The following is a 16,842-nucleotide window of genomic DNA, read 5'->3' as shown; positions in this document are numbered from 1 at the left end:
TATATATATATATATATATGTATATATATGCCCTACTCCTCCTACACTAAATCTTGAATACTGTGTGTTATTCTTATCTGTCATAAAACAAGTATGTTTCTGCATGTCAGCTTATATCCCTCAGGATTTATTCACAAGATAAAGAGGGTAAGAAGAGTTTTTAGATACTTGCCATATAAAGCTAAATATTATTTTCAAGATATTCTTAATTTAAGCACACAAGAACTGGGGTGGAGGTCAGTAGTGTGGGGTAGGGTGAGAGGATTCACCAGAGATAGAGTGGGAAGGAGAACAGGCATAACTACAGAAATACACTGCTGAGGAGAGCAGAGGACTAGACAGGACATGTGGCTCAGCTCCTTGGCTGGGGTTGAAACTCCATGCTGCAGTGGCTGTGGACAGCTCATAGTGCTGAGACTCAACCCCTTGTCCTGCCAGGGAGGCCCTATAAAGCCAAATGCATTCAAAGAATGTTGTGCTTGTCTAGTTTAAGATGAAACCAAACAAACACCTTCCTTTTCTTACAAGCACTTATTGAAAAATAAATAAATAAATAAAACAGACACATAAGACATTTTTGCATGTTTATCTTTTAAGGATGAAATTTCCACATTTATTTTTTCATCATATGCATAGAAAATAGCAGTGAAAAGTTTTATGAGAAATAGGGAATGGGGATGGTACTGCTATCCCAGACTAGATTTTGTACTGCAAAGGCCAACTATTTATTTTGAAAATAAAGGATGTTGTAGTTTGTTTTTAATTGGTAACAATCCCTTGGATTGTCCATTTTTAAAAAAAGTTTCTTCAAATCCCTTTTTTAATGACATGAACAAATGAAGGCACTTAAGCAATGTGGCATGTCCACATTTACACCAGCAAATAAATGTATAAGACATGATAGTATCATTTTTTAAAAGATTTATTTATCTATGGATACAGAACTCAGGTAAAGGCCAGAGGTGCCTGGGCTGAGAGGATTCACGAGTAACAAAGTGGGAGCAGAACAGGAACAGGCACATGTACTACAATACACTGCTGAGGCAAGCAGTGGGCAGGTCAGGAGAGGTATGCCACAACATATAGGTCACCTCCCTGGTTGGGGATTGAACTCATGCTGCAGTGGCTGTGGTAGCTTCATAGTGCTGTTTTTTTTTTTTTTTCTTTAAGATTTTTTTTTTTTTACAGAAGTTTATTTTTACATCATTTTGTACATTTAGTGCTGTGTTTTTACCCACTGCACCACCAGGTAGGGCCCAATAGCATAAAATTTTTTGTGTTTAGTGATAGTCATAAATATCAAGTATATCCACCCATTTTATTTTTCTATACAAACTACTAGAACATAACTTTATTCACATTCAAATAGTCACATTTAATTTGATTTGAACCACACATCCCCATCTCATTTCAAGCATTTCTCAAACCTTTCATCACATTGTCCGTACCTTCTCCAGACTACAGAATATACAAGTAATTAGAGCTCACATCTATTTAGAGCTTAGAAAATCTTCCATTACAAAGATTTCCTCATTCCCCTTTAATTCTTCAAAACAAAAAGTATATATATATATTAATTTTCTTTACTCATTCCTTCTTTTTCTCATTCCATTTCCAAATCTTAATCCAAATAATGGTAGAAGGAAAAATTTACATTACCAGCATCTTGATGTTACACCCACAAATCTGGACATCCTGGGTCCTGTTCTGCTATATGAGGTTGTTTAGTGGAATAAAAGTTGGCATAACTTCTGGTAGATTTAGATTTATACTGACTCCATCAAATTAGGTTGTATCTATGAGGAGATTGAAAATTCAGTTGTAGCCATGAGGGTACCAAAAATACAATTTGTCCATCAAAGTTGTTTGTTGTTTTTCTGTTGGAGTCATGTTGACTTAATATAGCTGTTGGTGTTGTAGCCATGTATTTTGTTCTTTTGCTACTGAGGAATAGGGACTGATGCAAACTGGTGAAGGTTTGCTGGAGCCTAATTGAATGATAGGTGAGATCAGTTGGTTGGTGGTAGAGATGGAAAGATTTGATTTCAATAGTTCTCACTCTAACATTGACATAGTATGATTTTGATTCCGCCAGATATTGTCATAATCATGTCCTGGGCTGCTGCAGCCTTCATCATTTTCAGAGAAGATAGGCCTCCTTGTCTTCTGGTTTTATTCACCAGCATCTCTATCCCTCCAGAGTCAACCAGGGGTTGAGTACTCACTAGGTGCTCTCTGTGTTTTTGCTGGCAACCTCCCGGCAGAGCATAAATGGCCATGATGGTTTCATCAGGCCATATACTGGGAGCAGTGTCACCAGGAAGCTGGTTGACTACGACTCTGATGGCATATTTATCCATAAGCTCTTTGTTGGGAATATCCCAAGACATATTCATTGAGTCAGTTGCCATGGAACTATTTTTATATCCATTCTCAGAAGTTCTAGTAGGATGGAAAGACACATTTCTTTGTGAATAGTTGCCCAGGTATATACTTCATACTTCCTCACTTATTCTAAAGATATCTATAGAATTCCTGAAGTGTCTGGGCAGATAATCTGCTGCAAAAGTCAGATATGGCTTACCACTAATGGATCACAGAGCATCTCAACACCTGTGGGGAACTTCAGCATTCATGGGACAAGATCAGCTCCACCCCTGATCCTTTTGTGGTATCCCATTTTGTCCTTCTTCCCTCAGCAATTTGACTCTGAGTCTTTTTTTAGGTAATTCTTTGAGTCCCTTAATTTGTTCAGTCACAGTACCTGATCCAGAGGTACCTCTTGTTTCAGCTAGTAGGATCATTTCCTCAGGAAGAACATGCAATATTCTATGGCCTACTTGATTTAATCATGTGTTCACATGTATGGATCAAATAAACAGTGAGTCCACCCCTCAATGGAATGCATCTATTCTTTCTCCTCTGTGGAATTTACTTTTATGGTCATCATCAAAAGAAAAGTTATCCCATCCAGAATGTGCAACAATCAATGTATTTGATAAGGCTGAAAGAGCATCTTGAAGGACTGTCACCTTTATGGCATCATAAGAGGATTCTCCAAAGAACTCCAGTAACCATTTCCCTTACATCTGCACCACTAGATTTTCTCAGTAATGCCAAAACAAGGTTTCAGAGGGAAGCATGTTTTTTTCTGAATTTCCATAACTTTAAGGTCAAAAAGATCAACCAGATGCTCATATATCCTAACCTATACATCTCCTTCACTGTGTTGTCACTGAAACAGAGATGCTTTAGAATGGCCACTGAATTCACCTAACCTGACCGAAACCGCTGTAGCAGTATATGCATGACTGTAGAGAACTCAGGATCACAGCAGGGAATCTCTTTGAGGACTTTCTAAATGCTATCTAGTATAATGATCTCATGGTGTCATCATCAGTAGATATTGCCTGCTGAAGCCTATTGCAACTACAACCCTTGCACTGGGTATTGTATTGATGTGTATAGTATTGTAGGTGTCAGGGGAGGTGGCTATAATGTTCAGGTCATAGTTATTTTTATAGAATGTAAGGGTACTGTTTTGGCTAGATGTTCTTTGCTGATTCCTATCTCTTGAGGTTACAATGCTACCTTCAAGCATTGTTACTCCATGGTGCTGTGGATTAGGCTAAAATACAGTGAGTTGTAATATGTCATCTCATGGATGTGATACAGCCTCAGGAGGCACACCTGAAGAAAGACTTTTCCCAGCTTGCCCTGCTCACTCACATGGGAACTCTGCAAGGCCACCAAATTCCTGGTCAAGTTGTAAGTATCCTCTCATAAATGTCATCCTGTTGCTGTTTGAATTGTTCCATGTCATGAGCTGTCCTTCACAGTTCTTGATGCTGTGGTACTGTGATCGTCCTTAATTCTTGAATTTTTCACTGAATAGTTGTTAGTTGATCCAATGAGTGGATGCTGCATTCTATCATCTTCCTTACTTGTGCTCTGGCTGTTGTGGAAAACTCCAGCTTCCTGGTATCCACTATCAAAATAAGATTTCATTTGTGTTGAACTTCTTGATTTACTCAAATACTTACTTTCATGGACATATTTCTGTTCTGATGAATAGATGTTACTTTATCATGGCTCTGTTGGGAAGGATGTCAGATACATCAGTATTTGGCACATCTCCAAAGAAATGTGTTGATTTCCAAATAAATGACATCTCGGTTGAGCCAATACTGGTGATGCTTACTAATTCTGTTCCACATGTACACCTTTCTAGCTGACTGCCCACAATCTGTCTTTCCATTTATATTTCTTGGTTGAGTAGCTGAAACAAGCTGCTGCTCCTTCAAGAAAGTTAGAAAAGTGATGAATGAGCTTGGGTTCCATGTGGGGCAAGAGCAATCAGATTTCTGGAAGGTCTGTGGTTACCCACCCTTTACCAAGAAGGCCTTGAATCACTCTTTCTAGGTTAGTCAGTGGCCATCTCTCTAGAAATAAAGGAGACTGGAACTGAGAGATGACCATAGCAGCTACTTGCCCCTCATTCCCTCTCCCCTCGAGCAGCTCTCCCATCAGTTCTGACAGCCATGATGGCCAACTTGTTCTTCTTCCCATGGTGCCAACACAAAGGCTGGAATCCATAGACTCACTCAGCTTTAGAGCTTACTGTACTGCCCAGAGGTTATAGCTGATGCCCATGTAGCTGCCAACCTACCTGTGAGGTCATATGTTAGCTTTTTTTTTTTTTTTTTTAGAAATCATAATACTTTTGAAATGGAAGAAATGTATACTCCATATATTTGAGGAAATCTCAAAACACAAAAATCAGAAGTAGTCTGAATCAAGATTAAAACAAATCAGAACAAACTATAATGTAAAACACCAGTGTTTAGCAGGATTGCCCCCAAAAGTTTTTTTTTTTTTTTTAGGAGCTTTAAATTTAAAGCCAGTGAGTACAAAACCAGAAAGGAAATAGGGTATATCATATGAGTATATTAATTAAAGTGTATTTCAAAAAGTGGATGCAGATAATCATTCCCTTGCAGATAGAATAGGATTAAGCTCAGAAGATTTTATCCTAAGAAAATGTGTTGCCCACAGCAGAGATTTGGCACAACTCTATAATACATGGTGAGAAAGAATACATTGCTTGATTTGGAAATTAAATTATTTAGATACCTCACTCTTCAAGTAAAATCCTTACTTAGCAATGGAGAATCTCACGAGACAGTCTTCTCTTTGCTCAACAATGCCAATATGCAATGTTTCCTACCAACAAACTAACCAACAAACTAACCTTTTGCCGTTCGAAATTAGGGAAGTGAGGAAAACAGAATCTGCACAACAATCCCAAGCACTCCAACTATAATCATTCTATTAACTTTTTTTTAAAACGATTTATTTATTTATAAATACAAGAACTGGGGTGTGTACTAGAGATGTGGGAGGGTGAAAGAATTCACCAGAGACAGAGTGAGGAGTGCAACAGGAAGACCTACTGAAATACACTGCTGAGTGGAGCAGTGGCAAGCCAAGAGAGGTCTGCTGGGTCATATAGGTCAGTTCCCTGGTCAGGGATGGAATTCTGTGCTGCAGTGACTTTAAATAACACTATAGTCTGACACTCAACCCCTTGCACCACAAGATGTTAAACTTAAATTAGTTTTTACTAACAAATATAAATGGCCAAACAAGGATCAATAGATACTGGAGAGACAGCAAAAGTCTGGGAAAAAAAATCAAAACTAAGAGATATAAATTAAACCATCTGGGGGAAAACAGTCAAATTGGAAGGGAAATGATTCTTTGAAAAGTATTCTGAGATTCACAAGCATATTACTTCCATAAATTAAAAAGAGCCTTCTATGAATAGGTGAAAGCTCAAGGACCAAAAGAAAGAATTACATATAACTTGATAAAAATAAATTATGACCTAAGTCAATGGCTCTCTAGCTTTTTTTGATCAAAAAATCCATTTACCATTATCATACAGTGTGTGTATGCATGCATATACTATACATATAAAGTTTCACTAAATATGTCTTCATAGACATATTTATATATATTTTCTATGATATATATCATATATTTTCTATGATAATTCTCCTTTTTTTCAAAAAGGATTCAAGATCCATTCATTTGCTATGATGCAAAATTTGAAAATAGTTGGTTCAGTAATTGATAAAACAACAGTAAACCAATGAATGAATCATATAATAAAATGAGGATATTGCACAGAATAAAAACAGAAATTAAGAAATGAATAAAATGTAAAAAAGCTAAGAGCTAGAGATAAAAAAATTTAAGAGGCACATCTACTTAAGGAAGAAAGGAATCGATATAGAAAATAATAGTAATAACAGAATAGAAAGTTGTGTTTTAATATGTAAAATAGAGTATGCAAGATTAATAACTTTTTTCAATAGACACATATCTACAAATTTCCTGGTAATTTCAGAATTCCAAGGATAAAGAAAAGATCCCAAAACTTTCCAGACAGAATAAGCAAATTACATATAAAATAACTACAATCAGCTTGTACATTTGACATGACACTCTTCATGAATTTCTTTCTAGTTCTGTTCACAAACACATCCAAAAAGGAATACTTTCCAAATACTGAAGCAAATGATACTGATTTTAAAATTTATATCCTGCCAAATTTTGAGCAAAAGTTTCTGCAAACAATGACACTTCCTCTTTTATAAGTCCAATTATACTATGCTTTTCAGAGTTTTACATATATATATATATAGGTACAGAATAATAAAAGTACAGAATAATACAATTTACAATTATATTTGTTGATTTTTAATTTTAGATTCAATCTGTAGAAAAAAAAAGTCAAAGTAAATACACTGCTAGAAGATAATTTAAAAACTGTAAAACTGTCATGAAAATAGTAAATTCTAGGGCCCTCCCTGGTGGTGCAGTGGGTTAAAGCACAGCACTGAGAAGCTTAAGCCACTTCCGCATGAGCTCGATCCCCACCTTCCCTGGAGGAGATCCACATGGCGTGGCAGACCTCTCCTGACCTGCCCGCTGCTCCTCTCAGCAGTGTACTTTGTGGATCTGCCTGTTCTGCTCCCCGCTCTGTCCCTGGTGAATCCTCTCACCCTCCGCATCTCTGACTTGTAGCCCAGTTCTGTATGAATAAATAAATAAATCTTAAAAAAAAAGATATAAGGGTTTTAAGATTTTAACAATTATCACCAATAAAGCTAAAAATACAGATCAGATCACAGTGATTATCTCTACTGAGTAGAAAGATGGAATATTCAGAATTTTATCTTTTTTTCTTGACTATTCAGATTTTTTAAAACCATCTAAAAGCATCTATAGAGATTTATTTTTGTTTAGTTACCTAGCATTTACACTAGTCTTCCTTAAAATTGTGACTTATAAGCTATTTTTCCTCATTATGGGAAAAATGTCTCATTTTCATGTACTTTTAAATATCTGTAATTATCATTTGAATTATATTTATAAAATACCTGTTTATGCCATTAACCAATAGCATTTGATTTTTATTTTTTCACATTCTTTGCATATTAAGATAAATACTTGCTTTTCTTAGTTGTTATAAACTATTCCCTAACCCCTAATATACACTTTAATATTATTTATAGGAAACTTTTGATTTTAGAAAGCATTTCCTTTTATGTATTCTCAGTCTTTTATGTACATAATTTTCAGATATAAGTGGCCAATTAAGTTATGTGTTTATATAACTTGATCTAGATTTAGGGATCAGCAACCTATAGCCCAGAGCCTAGGTTGTTAATTGTTCTTATAAATAAAGTTTTATTGGAACATGAAAAAAAAAACCTTCTATTTCCCTGGTATAGAAGTATAAATGAGCACAGAAATCATAGTAGGAATTTTATTATTTGTTTTAAAGTTTTTTCAGAGAAGACAATGCTCCCAAAATAAGTGTGCTTATTTATTTTGGGGGCATGTGTATTTCAAACACATTCTGATGATTCTTATCTATAAATCTAGGCAAATTGTATCACATTTCATACAATTTTCCTATTAGAAAATTGTTCTTAAGCTTGGAAAATTAAGTTAAACATTCATGTATATGCTCCTCCTAGATCTTTTTAAAAGTTTTTTGGATAATCTATTTCATTTATAGTTTTCAGTTTAATCCTTGCAGAATTCATTTTGACATTTTTCATGTGCCCATTCTCACTTGACTTTTTCTCATATACCCAATTTTCACATTATCATTTGTTGCACAATTTATATTTCTCCTATTCTTCTAAGGCTAACAGGAGTTTTGATACATTGGTGTGTTTATAAAAAAAGTTCTTTATTAGTAATGAATGCATTGGAGCCTCTATTCATAGGGCACACCACCCCCACAATCAAAAACACCTGAAAATCAGTAGATGTGAAAAAGCCACATAATTTCATAAGACTTTGTCAAAATATATAAAATCAAAGTTATTGATATGTGTTCTAAGACAATTCATCTGAGTCTTGGTGAAAGATGATGGTTTTCACAGAATTCACTTTGAATATATATACTTTTATATCTATTTCAGCACATGGCTCTGAATAGAACTTTCAGAACAGTACTTATTATTTCAATGATCTTGCATGGAAAATTAACAGAATGTTTGCTTAAAATTTTACACATTTATTTCAAAATTTACTTACTTTATTATAATTTATTATTAATTGTAATTTCAAAATAGTAATGGTGTTAATATAGCATTAGACTTAATTGATATACTGTTATAATAACTGAGTTCTTAATCTTAGTCTTTATTTCTTAACTTTTTGGTTTAGAATAATTATATTAACATGTAGTAAATTGATATTTTTAGTCAAATTTTCTTTTGGAGTTTTGCATTTATATGAGAATTCCTAGCTATTAAAAAAAAATCTTGTAACAGTGATTTTGGCATGTACAGTGTGAGTGTGGGGGGAGCGGTGGAGGAGTTATATGGTACAAGTATCTCACTAGATGCAGGATACACAATAAACGCTTTTTGAACTGGTCTCCTCCCAGTTATGGCATCAGTCACATAAACTCTTTTGATCTTTCTTTTGTCCTCTTAAATAATAGTCACATTTGATTGTCTTATGCAGTTGATACCTCACGCTCACCAAATAGTTGCCACTACTCCAGACAACATCAACAAATCTCTCTCAAGCCAGTATTAATAATTTAGTTTTCCCCAGATATGCTTTAGCAATTCCCTTTCAGTTCCATTTGTCAGAACTGAATAAAAAAGCTATACTAATAATGTAAAGAAGGTTGGAAAATTGAACTATTGGCAAAGAGAAACATAATTAATTGTAAGTTAAATTCTAGTTTTCATTTACAATTTGGTATTAGAGAATTAATTGTACTCTAAAAATAATAATTAATTTTAGTTCATTTTGTATCCTTAGCATCTATTTAGTGATGTTTCATTGTACAATTTTAAGATTAAAATATTTATAAATTAGGTTTCTCACATTTTGAAAATCAATCAGGCCCCACTATGAAGAATATAAAAGTAAATTTTATATATTATTTTAATTTAATATATTCAACTTTGTTGATTTATTTTACTTAATTTTTCAATTACCAAAATACTAAATTCTAAAATATTTATTTTTGTTAAATTTGATTTTTCATACAATAACTACAACATTTATTACTTGTCTTATATTTCCCTGAGATTCTAATTTCTCTTCAAATCAGAATACATACTTCATGAAAAGCTAGTTTGTCAGAATTAATCAAGCCATTTTTGTTCTAATTATATGTGTACTTATCTGCATGTTAAATAAACCAGTCTTTTTCTTTTCTTATTTTTTTAATATTCTGCCCTTGAACCAATAGATATAATCACACAGTTTTTAAGTAAATGAAAATTTTATATTTTGACTCAGTATTTTTACTCATTAATTATTTTACTAGATTATCTTTAGTCTTCCATTAAAGAGTCCTATGCTGTTTTATAATGTCTAATTTGATTGATAGCTTTAAAAATGTTTATATTCCCCAGTAATTTACACTGGGGAATTTATATTTATATTTTTTCAATTCTACTACTATATTTATATTTTTTTCAATTCTACTACTACTTAATGAATTTTATAAATTTTCTACTACTACTTAATGGAATTTTATAAATTCCATTTAAATCACACCAAAAGTATGAAGTAATTGTGGGTAAATTTAATAAATGAGAAGAATGATATTTACTTAGAAAATTGTAAGACACTGCTCAAAAGAATACAATAGGATACAAAGAAATGGAAAGACATCCCATGTTCATATATTAGAAAGATACACATTATTAAAATGGTCATATAACTTAAGTCATTTTACAGATTCAATGCAGTATTTATTAAAATCTTAATTATTCCTTTCCAGGAAATGGAACAACTATAAAATTTGTATGGAACTACAAAAGATATCAGGGAGTCAAAGATATCAAAAGACAAAAGAAGGAACACAGTGGTATCATACTTCCTGACTTGAAAAATATTGTACAGACCATTAATTAAACTAGTATTAGAGCAAAAGCAGAAACACAGACTAAGGACTAGAATATGAAGCCCAGAAGTAAACCCATACATATATGGATGGTTAATATTTGATAAACAAGTCACATCATACAATGGAGGAAGGAAGCTCTCTTTAATAAATGGGGATGGGATGCATGTGCAATTCAACGGCAACAAAAAAAGAAATGAAGCAAAATAAATGAGCTAGAACTTTAACTCTATACACAAAAATTAATTCATAATGTATCAAAGACTTTCAAAGACTTGTATAGTAAGTCTGAAATTCCTTAAAAAAAAAAAAAGGTGGTATACTACTACTGATCAACCACAGATATGTATTTGGCAATGCAAACCCAACAGCAAGAGAACAAATGCAAAAATAAACAAGCAGGACTAGATCAGACTAAGAAACCAATATAGTTCAAAAGAAACACAAACATAAAGTGGCAACCTATACACTGGAAAAGGATATTTCCCCATTACACATCTGACAAGGGGAATAATTTCCAAAATGTAAAAAGTACTCACACAACTTAGCAACAACAAAGCAATTAATCAGAAGATGGACAAAAGGTGTTAGTAGATGCTTGTTAAAAGAAGACATTGCGATGACTCACAGGAAAATAATAAAAAAGTTCAAAATAATTTGGGAAACACAGCAAAAGAGACACTATGTAAAACAAACAGACACCCCACTGACTTGGAGAAATTTTTCACACATAATGTGAATGATAAAGGACTGAGCATAAAGGTATACAAAGAGCTGATAATACTCAGTAACTAGTAAGTGAACAACCCCATCAAAAAAATGGGTAGGACATTTCTCCGAAGAGATAATGCAGACAGCCAATAAGCATATAAGAAAATGTTCAGCATCATTTGCAATAAGGGACATGAAAATCAAAACCACAGTGAGATGCTCCCTCACACCAGTGAGAATGATACATATTTAAAAAACAAACAAACAAAAAGAAACAAGCAACAAGAAATGTTGGCAAGGGTATGGAGAAAAAGGAACTCCCTTACACTGCTGGTTGCAATGAAAGCTGGAACAATCATTATGGAAAGCTGTGCAGAGGTTTCTCTAACTGCTAAAATTGGAGTTTCCATATGATCCAGCAATCCCACTTCTAGATATCTACCCAAAAGACACAAAAACAATAATTCAAAAGTACAACTGTACACCTATGTTTATTGCTTCTATATTTACAATAGGTAAGATGTGGAATCAACCCAAATGTCCAAAAATAGATGGCTGGATCAAGTGATGTGGTATGTCTGCATGATGGAATATTATTCAGCAATCAAAAAGATAAACTCATACTATTGTTCTCTTGCTCTTGGGTTCGTGGCAACATGGAAGATCATGTTTAGTGAAATAAGCCAGAAATAAAAAGAAAACTATTGGATGGTTTCACTCATAGAAGAAATGTAAGGGATCGGGAAAAAAAAATATATATATATATAGCAGTTGTAATAAAATAAAAAAGAACATCAACTAACAGCTACAAACCAGAGACATTCTATGGGGGAGGAGATGGAAACAAGATCAAAACAGGGGTGGGACAAGCAAATGGGAGGATGGTGATGGCATATGGATGAGGTGGTGGTGGGAAGTACATGGAGATAACAACTAAAATGAAAAAGTGTACAAAATAAAGAATAATATAAATGTATGATGTGTGTGTGTGTGTATTTAGAAAAAGTAAAATGCAAATTATTAAAATCATAATGAAATGTTACCTCCTAGGAGAATAGCCTTTGTCAAAAAAAAAAAAATGGAAATAAGACATGTTGGTGCGGTTATAAAAAGGGGAGTAATTGTCCACCTGTTGTTAGGACTGAAAATCAGTGAAACTTCAATGGAAACCAGTATGGAAATTCCTTAAAGAAAAAATAAAATGGAAATACAGTATGAATGAGCAATATTATTGCTAGATATTTAGCTAAGAATATGAAAACTCTAATATAAAATAACTTTTATATTAATAGCAGTGCTGTCCATAATAGCCAAGTCATGAAACCAACCTAAATGTCCATCAACTGATGACTAGTTAAAGAAATGGTGGGAAATAAACAATGGAATACTACTCAGCTATCAAAAATATAGAGTAGTGCCTGCTAGGACAGAATGGATGAATTTAAGGTACTACTACCAAGCAAAATAAGTCAGATAGTAAAACATAAATATTAGGTGATTTCAATTAAATAAACAAACAAAAAATATGTTCTGGCAAAGGACTACAGAAATAATTCTTAAACTCAGTTAAAGTGTACTGGTTATGAGAGAATTGGGGGTAGAGGAAAAGAAAGGGGTTAGGGAATTGACATGGGAACACTAGTGGAGGTTGAATAAAACGTGCACATATGGAGATGGGTAATATACTGCCAAAATTATATAAACACATAAAGAAAACTAATTCAAATCAATATTTAAACTATAGGTTATAAATTATTAAAAATCAAGCACAACTTGTAGCCTTTGACACCCACACAAAGGATTTAGGATGATTTTACCTCTCTTTATACTGTTTTACACGTTCAGATCTTAGTTGATATATTCTGTGGTTTTAGCATAATTTCAATTAAATTAATATGTTAACATTATTCATAGTGTTTAAAGAATGTTTTAAAATGTGTCCAAGGGATAGTATTATCAAATATTTAACAAGCATCATTACTTAAAGTACTTAATCAATTCAACTTTATATTAATTTTATTGTCACTTTTTTTTTTAAACAAAGATATCCTCATTTTTAACATTTCAAATTTTGTAATCTCAATTGGCAGACTCTGTAGAGGGATTAAATTTTTCAAAGTTATTTTTATTTAACTTTTCATTTCAAAAATTTTTCTGGTGCATAGTTAGACATATTTCTCATATTTAGAAAAGATATTTTCTTAATTTTGTTAATTTAAATAAATACCATCAAAGAGAATCTACTTATTTTACAAATTGTTTCCCATTTCAGTCTATATATCTATGACAAATCTTGGCTGCAATGTTATGAGTATTTGTTATTTTCCCCACCTTGGACCTTAAAGAAAATTTAAAGGCTGCTCATATCATTTTAGTCCAAAACTTGAATATATGCTTCTTATTTGACAGGTGACACTATGGCTAGATATTTCTTCTTTCTTCGAAGATAAGTCAGAAAAAAAATCTGTATAAAAAGACATTAAGAAATAACAAAAAAGAAAGAGAAAACCTAAGTGCCAAAAGTATTACAGAATAGCTATTTTAAAATTAAAAGAGCATAAGAGAAATCATAGATGTGATAAGCAAGAATGGGAGGGCCACTAGATAAATTACCAGCTTATTGACTTGGAAAATGTTAATTTGTACTAGAATAAATTAATGTTTCTAAATAGTCCACTTCCAAATCATACTTAATCAGCTCAAATTTAATGACTGTTCCTTCAAAATTCTGTCTAGTAAGTATAATCAGGAAGATATGCATAGCTTTCTCTAGCCTCATATCAAAAGTTAGTTCAAACTTACTTGGTCACTAGTAGAAATGTGATAGCCTTTTCCTGTGGCCTAATAAAGCTTAAGTGTGCTGGTTGCCAGAGTCTATTTAACATAATTTCCTAAGCAGTGTGGATATTGAGATAAGATACTCAGGAAAATTAAAATGTTAATTATGTGTACAGATTTGTAAATATGCTCAATGATTTGAACTGATTCATTTTTTGTGTTTAAATTATGATTGCAAAAGTGAATGTCAACCATTCATGACACACACCTTTATCACAAAATATCAAAAGCCAAAATCAGCCATGTACCTTCCAAAAACTAGTAACTATGATAAATTATTCTTAATTTCCTTTTAGTCACAAAAGGGTTACTCTGACACTGTATCCTCAAAATACTGCACCCATTATCTCTTCTGTCTAAAAATATTCAAATAATATAACCATTGAACTTAGTGATATAATATTTACCCAAGGCCATATAGCTAATAAGTGCCAGAAATAAAATTGCAAATAATTGGACAGGAAATAAAAACCTATTTTTTCAGTAATACTTTTGACTATCTTTTAATTAATAAGTAAGTCATAAATATTAAGTATTCACTATTCTTTTCTTCCCACATTTTTCTCAAAATACTATTGACAGATTTAGTTTTCCCATTTTTCAGAAAGAAAAACATTTCAGATATTATTTTGTATTGTATTAGCAACTCTTGAAAAAAATTATATATCACTCAAATCACTACACTTGTTATTTATCAGATAAGTATGAAATCTGTTCTGAAGCATCTTTGAAGAGCAGTCCAACTATTTAGAAAACTGGGGATATGAAAGACAATTATGATTTTAGATGACAAAAAGGCAAAGAGAGTTCTGCTCACTGGATCAAGCCAACAGAGGCAAAAGAAGATAATTCTGTGGATTATTCTGGTGTGGTTCTCGCTTTTGGCAGCCAGGGTAGAATCAACAGCACATCAGCACTTTCCACTTGTTAATACTGTAAATCAGCTATCTTCTCAGCTACTCTCAGCATTTTGGGAAATGCAAGTCCCAGATAGTTTTTAGCTCAGGGCTAAGTGTATGCTCTTTCTAGCCATATGGGCTTGTCCACTGAATATAATATGCGCCAACTTTGCTCATGTGAAACACAAACAACTCTCATGATTCAATTAAAGAGTGATCCTTAAAGAAGAAGTTAGGATACAATCCGTACCATTATGGAGAAATGGTAGAGTGATGTCATTATACCTTTAACTGGACATTAGGGTAAATAATAAACCTAATTTAAGATTAGAATATATTCGGTTTCCCTAATAGATATTTATATTCTAATGAATAGCTTTATAATTTAATTAAAATGCATATGCACAAAACAAATTGTTCAATTGCCACATCTACCAATTTTAAGTAACAATAATTTAAGTAGTTTTCTGCTTAATCATATATATGGTCAGTATTATCCATATATCTGCTCACTTCTTGATTACCAAATTTTCAGCTGACCTGATTGGTGTACATAAAATGTCCTTCTACTTTCTCTGGTTTCAGAGGGACAGCACTATTCTCTCAAAGGTTCTATCTATGCCTTTATTAATTTTATATTGCACTCATTATCACCCCTGAATATATCCACACATACTGAGATCTCATTAAACAATGGCACAGAAACTGTAATATCGATACCAAATGTATGTAGAGGCAGCATATATACAATCATATATAATTTTGTAATGTGTATCTTAAACCTTTTTCATGATGATTAAGAGAGTGGACAATTATTTCAAAACCAAGTATCGAGGTTTATCAGCTGACATCCCAATTTTGTGACACTTGATAAATGTCTTGAGTTCTCAATACCATGATAGCAATGAAAATAAAAATTAAAACTAGTTCTTGTTTATCTAAGAAAGTAGCTTCAGTGACCAAAAGAGACTATGTGGAACCAATTTAAAGATATCAACAGGATAGTGTTTATAATGCTTAAATGTTGAAATCAACCAGAATATTTGATAATAGGTATTTGCTATGCATTTATGTGATTGTGTTAATAAGATATTTTCCCTAAATTGATTAATTTTACATTATTTCAAAAAGATCGAGTATTTCCTTGTTAAGGAAAAATATATACTTTTAAAATCCTGAAAGTGGGCCCTCTCTGGTGGCACAACAGGTTAAAGCGCAACACTGCAAGCAAGCCCCAGCTGCTTTAGTGCAACATGCATCAGACCTCTCCTGTCTAGCCCACTGTTCCCCTTAGCAATGTACTTCATCAATCTGCCTGTTCTACACCCAACTCTGTCTCTGGTAAATCCTCTCACTCCCCACACCTCTGGTCTGTATCCCAGTTATTGTATGCATAAATAAATAAATCTTCCAGAGAAAGATTATTTGATTAGTAGTATTTATTAGAGGTTAATTTTCCTAAAGAAAATGATATACACCCTAACAAAATCATCATTAGTAGCTAATAAATAGCATTAGCATGTTTTAAATAAGACTCAAATAAGCTCAGTAAAAAATAAACAATAAACAATGCTTAAAATCATTACAAATAATTTAAAATATTGAATTATGGCCTATCAATTCATTGGTTGTAGACTTCAATACCACTCTCTCACTAATGGGCACACTAATGAGACAGAAAGTAAGCAGAGATACAACAGCCTTAAAAAAAAAAAGTAGACCGCATGAACATCATTGACTTATGCAGTGAACTGCACACCACAAAGCAGAACGCACATTTGGGACATTCTCCAAAATAGATCAAATTTGGGGGAGTGAAACAAATATCAATAAATTCACAAAGATGGAAACCATACATAGTGTTGTCCCAGACAATAAATATCAAACTGAAATCAACTATCAGAAGAAGAAAGAGGAATACTTTAATCCAAGAGACTA

General features: G+C 32.9%; 1 pseudogene; it reads right to left on the bottom strand.

The window, feature by feature from the left end:
- Nucleotides 1–3,819: 3,819 nt before the first annotated feature.
- LOC101622238 overlaps nucleotides 3,820–16,842 on the bottom strand; it is a 149,357-nt pseudogene continuing 136,334 nt past the window's right edge.

Source organism: Condylura cristata, unplaced genomic scaffold, assembly GCF_000260355.1.
Source record: "Condylura cristata isolate star-nosed mole 26May11 unplaced genomic scaffold, ConCri1.0 scaffold00003, whole genome shotgun sequence".
NCBI classification, from domain to species: Eukaryota; Metazoa; Chordata; class Mammalia; order Eulipotyphla; family Talpidae; genus Condylura; species Condylura cristata.
The sequence above is the reverse complement of the archived record's forward strand: the minus strand, read 5'-3'. Positions and strand labels throughout refer to the sequence as shown.